Source organism: Daphnia pulex, chromosome 3 (genome assembly GCF_021134715.1).
Source record: "Daphnia pulex isolate KAP4 chromosome 3, ASM2113471v1".
NCBI classification, from domain to species: domain Eukaryota; kingdom Metazoa; phylum Arthropoda; class Branchiopoda; order Diplostraca; family Daphniidae; genus Daphnia; species Daphnia pulex.
Genome location: NC_060019.1, coordinates 9,307,031 through 9,314,292, shown reverse-complemented (window position 1 = coordinate 9,314,292; position 7,262 = coordinate 9,307,031). Strand labels below are relative to the sequence as shown.

Here is a 7,262-nt window from a genome sequence, read left to right as displayed (position 1 = left end):
GTAGCTGACGAATGTCTATTTTCCATTTCCTTGGCGCTCGTTTTCTTCGTATTCACAATGATATAATACAAACTTAATTCTGGACATGAAAAAAGGAGTAGCCTATAAAATCTAACGCAAATATTGTGATTTTGTCAAGTGGCAAGACCATCTTGTGAAGGTAGAAATAAATCATAAAGAAAAGGAATAAACATTTTCTTGCACGTCATGAACTAATTGCTTTGCTGCCTAAAGACACCAGTGACGCATTTCGAATGCTCCCAAAACGATTCATCGGTTTTGTAATAAATATCTGATCAAAAACCTAGATCTAGATGGAAATTTTTAGCTTTACGATTATTCCTTTAAAATAATTAAATTTTTAAAATTAATTGTAATGATTAATTAGTCTGTTATCACATTTTTAATTAATTGTTTGTTTTCGATTTTAAAAATATCCGCAATTAACCGCAATAACCGCAATATACTATTTTATTCAAATTTCTATAGATGTAATGATATTAAATGTTATTCAAATTATCAGGGACGGCAGATATCAGTTCAATCTGTTGACTCATGAATGTCTCAGTCGAACAATGTGAGCATGGAGCATGCATTGAGTTGCCCACGGATTGTGAATAAGCCCAGCAGCAACTTGATGAGCCACGATGATCACAGAGGTAATTCAACATGAGCCTATTACATCTTGCTTGATTGTCACCGATTTCATTCTCTGATTATCTCTAGACATTGCCTGATGGAAGCCCAATGTGTTGATCATCAACTAGGACCGGGAGGACGTCGCTTATCATTAAAAAAGGTAGGCCAACCGAATTCATCTCGAGATTCATCTTGTCTCATTGTGATTTGATTCGAGCGCCTAATTCAAAGAACCGTGAATAATGTAAGGCACTCTTTCGGCTTCATCGGCCATTGCTGATTAGAGTTCGAATCTTTTTTTTTCTCCCGTTCGGATTTATAGACAGGGGGCTTATTTGAATTGAAGAGTAGGGGATGTGTGTAGGCCTATGAGAGATGTATACACAACAGAACGCACTAGCTACGCGTGCTGCTGCTCGGGAGTGATGTCGCGTACACCATCCCAGGGTTGGGTGCAGTGCTCGCATGTGCAGAATAGGTCTAATGATAATCTTCCAAAATAAAGGCGAGTCATTCTTTTCGAGGGTGACGTCAATTCATCAACGAGTCCCAAACTACCAACTACTTGCCTATTTTTTAATGCGGTAATTTGTAGTGGTGGGAGGCAGCAGCTATACGCAACTACTTTTCTCTGGTGGCTAGTTCCTCCATTGAAGAATTCATGGTTCAATGACTGTTAAATGACTGCCGAATGCTGGACTGGCTGGTTACATTCACTTGTATATGCTACCGAGACCTTCTGTAACATTTAAAACGAATAAGGTGAAGTGATAAAAGTTGGGGTTTTTTTTTTTTTCTCTTTTGGTCGCAACTTTTTTTCTCCCCCTTCTTCCGTGGGTCGCACAGTTGTCGTGATGATTACACAACGGGAGCAACTTGGAGAATAAGAAAAGCCGGAAAACCTTAAACAAGACACTTTTTTTTTCGTCGTCCATCTTAACAGTCGTGTCCAAGTTGCGTGAGGAAACTCTAATGCGATGATGGACGTTGGAGCCGAGCTGCGACCAATCGAGTTGAACTGGATGGAACAGTCCACGCCCTTGGCCCAGCACCTGCGTCCGACACAAGATGGTCGTAGTACTTGAATCGTTTAAATTGTCGATCGAATTGTTCAGACTAAGACTTTTTTTTCTCTCTCCTCTTTTCTCGCTGTCCTCCAATTATCTGCTTCTTATTTCGAATTGATGTCGACTGATGATTAGTCGCTTGGCACGAGTCTGTCAGGTCTGGAGGCCATCAAAAGTTTTCCCCAAAAATACTCTTCCACAGTTGCCCTTGACAACGCAATTTTTCCTTTTCTTTCCCCTTTCGAATTTAATCTTTAATATTCATTAAAGAGACGGTGGCCCATCTCGTATTCGGGGAAACGCAGTCGTCTGTGCACGAGGAAATAGCTGATGAAATTGAATTGATGTGATGATGGCTTTATGTACATGTAGAAAGGTACTGGACTGTGAGGAGCTCCGACGAAATGAGATGGTCACAATTTAGTTGTCGAGTCAGCTGTCTAGCAGAGCTGGAGGGGAAATTTGCTCAGCGCATACAAGAGAACTCGACTCTAGTTGCTAGTCGGTTGCTTCTTTTCTTTCTCTGTGTGTCCAGTGACATGTGATATGGAAATGAATCCAGGGGAAATAAGAAAGGGACGTTGAATTTTTTGTGTATTTTTTTTTTGTCTGGCCGGACTCTTGATCGTTCTCGTTTTTTTTATTTTATTCTAACATTTCCTCTCCTTTTTTTGTGCCTTGCTGACGTGAAAAAATGGGACGTGAATGGGACGAATTGTAACGACGTATTGTGTCTGATCGAACGGCCATTTTTGATAGTGCTGATCTGCGTTTAAAAAAGTCACAAAAAATTGAATTGAAAGGGAGAAAATTTCTGGGGTGGGACCGACGTCGTCCGTCAACTTATTACATTTTGTATGTGTGTGATTTCCAGCCGAAAAGACGAGTTGAATAAAAGAGGGAAATGAGGTTGGTGGCGATGGTGGCCAGTGAGGGAACGTGTCCGGAAGTTGAGTCCGGCAGATTCACTTTTCTTCTTCTTCTTTTATTTGTGTGTACATTTATGTATGTAAAATAGGTTATGTCCGTACCCAACAGCCTCCTCCCACCAGCCCATCGTTGATTGATTGAAAGTTGGGTGGGTTCGCGATGCTGCGGATGTTGAATGGAATTGTCGCCCAAAGTCATTTCCATTTCGCTTCTCCCGTCTGCTCTTTTCTCTATTTATTGAACAACTTTTTTTTTTGGGTGACCATTTTATTCTTTTGCGTCTCTTTTCGCAGCGAGTTCACAAAGTTCACTGATTACTTTGCATCATCGAGGGGGCGGCTCAAATCAATGGACAGCCAGCGATGGGGCTAAGGAGTTTTCTTTTTTTTTCATAGGGAGGGGGGGAGGTCCGATCAAAATGGAGCGATTCTCTGCTGTCCATTCGTTATTACGTATCGATCTTTTATTTTGAAAGAAAGAAAGGAGAAGAGTGATTTCTCATCTTTTTGCTCTTTAAGGAGATAAGGAGCCAGTAAGAGTCGTAGGGGATGGGGTGGAGATTGATATTGGAAGCGAAACTTTGGCGTCTCTTTTTTCTCTCTCCCGTGTGTGAGAAATAGATACACTGGACCCTGGACGCCATTAAATTCGATCATTAAATGTTGCTGCGCTGTGCCAAGCAAAACAACAACAACGGGGCCTTTGCTATCCCTCGAACCAGAAAGGGGGGAAAGTTGTTTCGATGGCGAATGAACGAAGAAAAGAAATGAGATAACACACAAAAAAAAAAATAACTTTTCCAGGAGGAGATACACAGTTGTGTGTGTGTGTACTGTTTGGCCCCATTATTTGACATGAAATGAGACATCTATACTACTCGCAACAACTATAGCACTAGTTCTACTACCATATAACTTACTATATATATTTGTCCAGAGAGGATTATATGAGCGTGTCAGATTGTTGCCCTTATTATCGTGATGAATGTACGACAGCCAAACTTCTGGGTCTCGCAATGATGATTCATTTTCTTGTTTTTTTTTTTTTTTTTTCAAACTGGGAAATGTGTGTGTTTTTTTCCCTGGTAGAGAAAACAATCATTTGAAGGAGAATCATCTGCAGGAGGCTGGTAGTTAGCTAATCACGATGACAGGAAGCCCCTTGAAAATAAGGGAGTGTGTGTGTGTCGTGGTGGGAGATGATTCGGAGGGAGTCGGGCAACTAATTGTGTCTTTGATAGCGAGGGGAAAAAAAAGAGTCTGATTTTCTTTATATATATTCAACGTTTGTTCCTCTTCGATCTTAATAGGCCGTGCTCCTCTTCAACTTTTTTTCTTTTCGGTATAATGAGGCCTCATTTCTACTTGTTACCTTGGACTGCATTGACTCCTTGATTTGGGAGCTCCCACATCGCTCGGTGTGTAGTTGCAGCTTTTTTTCCTCCTTAACAAGTTCATCGAATTTTTTGGTTCAAAGCGAATCAAATAAAGTTGACATTATTTTCTTGTTGTGTATTCTTCAGAAAGTTTTTGGTCGTCGATATTTCCTTTTTTTTGTTATCCTCAAAGACAAGGATAAAAGTGGAGAACACTCACTCTGCTTGTTTAGATTTGGCATTTTATAAAAAACTTTTTAATTCTTCCCCGTTTCTCTGAAAAGTTTTTTTTTTTCTATTAAACAAATGCGAATGTATTGTGTTCATTGTTTGTTGTTAGTTTGATTTTGAATTTGAAATGATTCGGACTTGGTCATTCATTATTGAGTTGCTCCGGTCATCTCGCCACTAGATGGTGTTGAGTGTGCTAAATTCCCCAGAGAAATCGACATCGAAGCGGTAATTTCAAATGACCATTTCTGTCGGTTCTATTCTGGGAAATTTGAAAATGTCGAGGGCAGAAGGATAGCCTTCGATTCGGAAATACATAAATAAAGAGGGGGGAAGCGGTTCATGACGTCATAATTGCGGAAATGAAAACGATCAATGTCGCTCATTATAAGCGCATAGCTCTCTCTTCTCTCCTAAAGAAAAAAGAAGCGTCTCGTACCATCGGCGCACACCCACCCACCCAGTCTCTTCTTCTTTTTCTTCCCTCCCTGGATGCGCAGCTTCTCATTTGAATATTATATAGAATATATACGACTCTGCTCTTCTCGCTCGGTTGAGCGGTTAATGAGCTCGGGATGAATTGGAGCTGAGCTGCTCATTTCTTGTCTATAACCCAACGAGCTAATATTATTTCCATTCTTATTTCTTATCTCTCTTTATCGCTCTCAATTCTCTCTTCTCTCTCTCTCTCCCTCTCCCCCGCTCGCTATTTTCAATCATCAGCAATTGATCCGATGGTTCCTTCTCTTAGTTGCTGTGTGTGGGAGAGAAAGACGTAATAGGACGTGTTCAGTTTTTATACGGCGTACGTGTGTATAAATAAATCGTTTTCGTTCCTAATTGGTTTGCCTTCAAAATGGGGCGGATGCCGGAGGAGGAGCCCAAAGTCTCTTTCTATCTCATTTCTTCGTCTATAATATTTAAAGATATCGTTAGATGCAAATGAAGCCGCTTTTATATTCCTCATCGCCGTTTCGGTGTTATCATTATTCCTAATCTTTTCTTTTTTTTTCCCCGTTTCTCTGCCGATACAATTGCGCCCCAAGCGATGAATGTAATGTTCTTTTAACGAAGCTTTACAATCATTCCAACGCATAGAGGCCAAAACGCGTGGAAATAGCGCCCAAGAGTCTGATGAATCAATAACAAGCGAGTCCCTCTAGAGCCTTGTTAGATTCGACGTTTAATTAAAAAAACTGTTTGATTCGTTTTTTTTTCTCTCTAAAATTATATTTTTCATCCTCCTCCTCCTTTTGCCGACGACTGGTTGATTGGAATACTGCGAATTACAGACAGATCGTTTGGGATGGGAGTTAAAATGAAAAACTCATCAAAGTTGCTGGGTGCGCTCTTAACGATGATTGGCAATCAAGGAGGATGATGGCGATTCAATCAACCATCAGGCACACGGCGAGGGATCGAGTCGTTATTATTCATTATTAAAAGGGGCAAAGGAGAATCCCGTTATGAAACGTGTAGACGTGAAAAAGTCATTTGACGATGGGAGGCTGCTGGGGAGTGGGGAGTAGCGCGCGCGCTAATTGGCGGAACGGATGATTTTCGATGCTGAAAATGGAATTTGGCGTTCGTTCGCTAATCGACGAAAGACGAACAAGACTCTATCCCCCTCCCCAGTTTTTTCTTAATTGCCAATTTTCATCGGCCGGGAAAATTTTGTTCTTTTTTTTTTAAATAACTCGAATCATCAACAAAAGTCGTTTATCGAGAGAGAGAAAAATTTGAATATCTTAACAAGTCTAACGACTAGCTAAAGTGTACGAGTGTAATGGTGGACGCTGACCGCCGAGCGGCGCTGCGTGATATTACGTTCGGCACACAGGCTGTGAGAAATCTCCCCACCCCGCTTTGCTCGCCTCCTCCTTATATCGCCTCCCTCCTACGCCTTATTGAAATGGGGACGACGGCGTTATTGCTGCTGCTGTTTTCGATTGATATCGAACTAAAGAGGAGGAGAGAGGGTGGTGGGTGGTTGGGAGTTGTGCCGTCCAGCACAAAAGAATTGGAGGGAGGAGGAGGGAGGAGAATAATCGCTTCATTTTGAATGTGACAAGAGCAGAGGGCGCTGCTGCCTGGCCGAGGGCTGCAAAATCGCTGACCCCTTGGCTTCTACCCCCCCCCCCCATCTCCCACCTCCTCCTTCTTGTGTGGGTGAAAGACCAGCCGATGATTTCATACAAATACTTGATGACCGCTGCAGTTGGACGACTTCTCCGCTCTCTCTGCGTTCATGATGATGATGATGATGGCCGAAACCCCTTGAATGCTTCGCCTTCTTTCCAATTTTTTCCTCTTTTTTCTTTTATTTTTTTTTTCCCCTTCTTCTTATTAAATGTACACATTCAATCTGCGCTGGACCGGTCGGCGCTGGTGCACATAGTTCGGACAACAAAGATGCAAGATGGATGGACTGACAATGGCAGTATTGAGACTTTATATATAGACTTTAGTTGCCTCCCCCCTCGCCGTCTCTTGTATTTATATATTAGATTGACGATCAAAAATGGATGATGTGGCTCGGCCATGGCCTCTTCCTTTCTGTCGTCAAAGGCTAATGGTGACGACGCATCGTCTTCTTCCTTTTCAACTTCCAGTTAGAAGATGACTAGGAGTTGAATCATCGACTTTTTTCTATTGCCCATCAATTGATGATTAAAATTAATTGTATATTTGTATATGATTAATTAATCTGTAATCACATTTTTAATTAATTGTTTGTTTTCGATTTTTAAAATATTCGCAATTGGAAAACGTGAATTAGGCAGCGTGGCATTTTATTTAAATGAGTTCTAAACATCTCGAGGCAATTAAGAGGCTGGGTGACGAACAGACGAAAGGAGATCATTTCTAGTTTGTGCACCTTCTTGGCAGGATCCAAGTGGACGGCGTGGTGAATTTTAACTTTGTGTTCAGTGAATTTCTTAACAATTAACAATTTATTATCTTGAGACTGTGATTTAACTTTAAAGAAGATGACATTATTAGACATTTCTGAAATACTC

The 7,262-nt window shown here is 41.2% G+C and overlaps 1 protein-coding gene across 2 annotated transcripts in view; it reads left to right on the top strand.

Moving 5' to 3' along the window:
- The first annotated feature begins 523 nt into the window (after window positions 1-523).
- The window catches only part of LOC124191217 (zinc finger homeobox protein 4-like), an 88,477-nt gene continuing 81,738 nt past the window's right edge, over window positions 524-7,262 (top strand). For both annotated transcript variants that reach the window (XM_046584272.1, XM_046584271.1), the window contains exons 1-2: window positions 524-659; window positions 727-799. The gene's annotated coding sequence lies outside the window, so the exon portion shown is untranslated. The remainder of the gene's footprint in view (window positions 660-726; window positions 800-7,262) is intronic.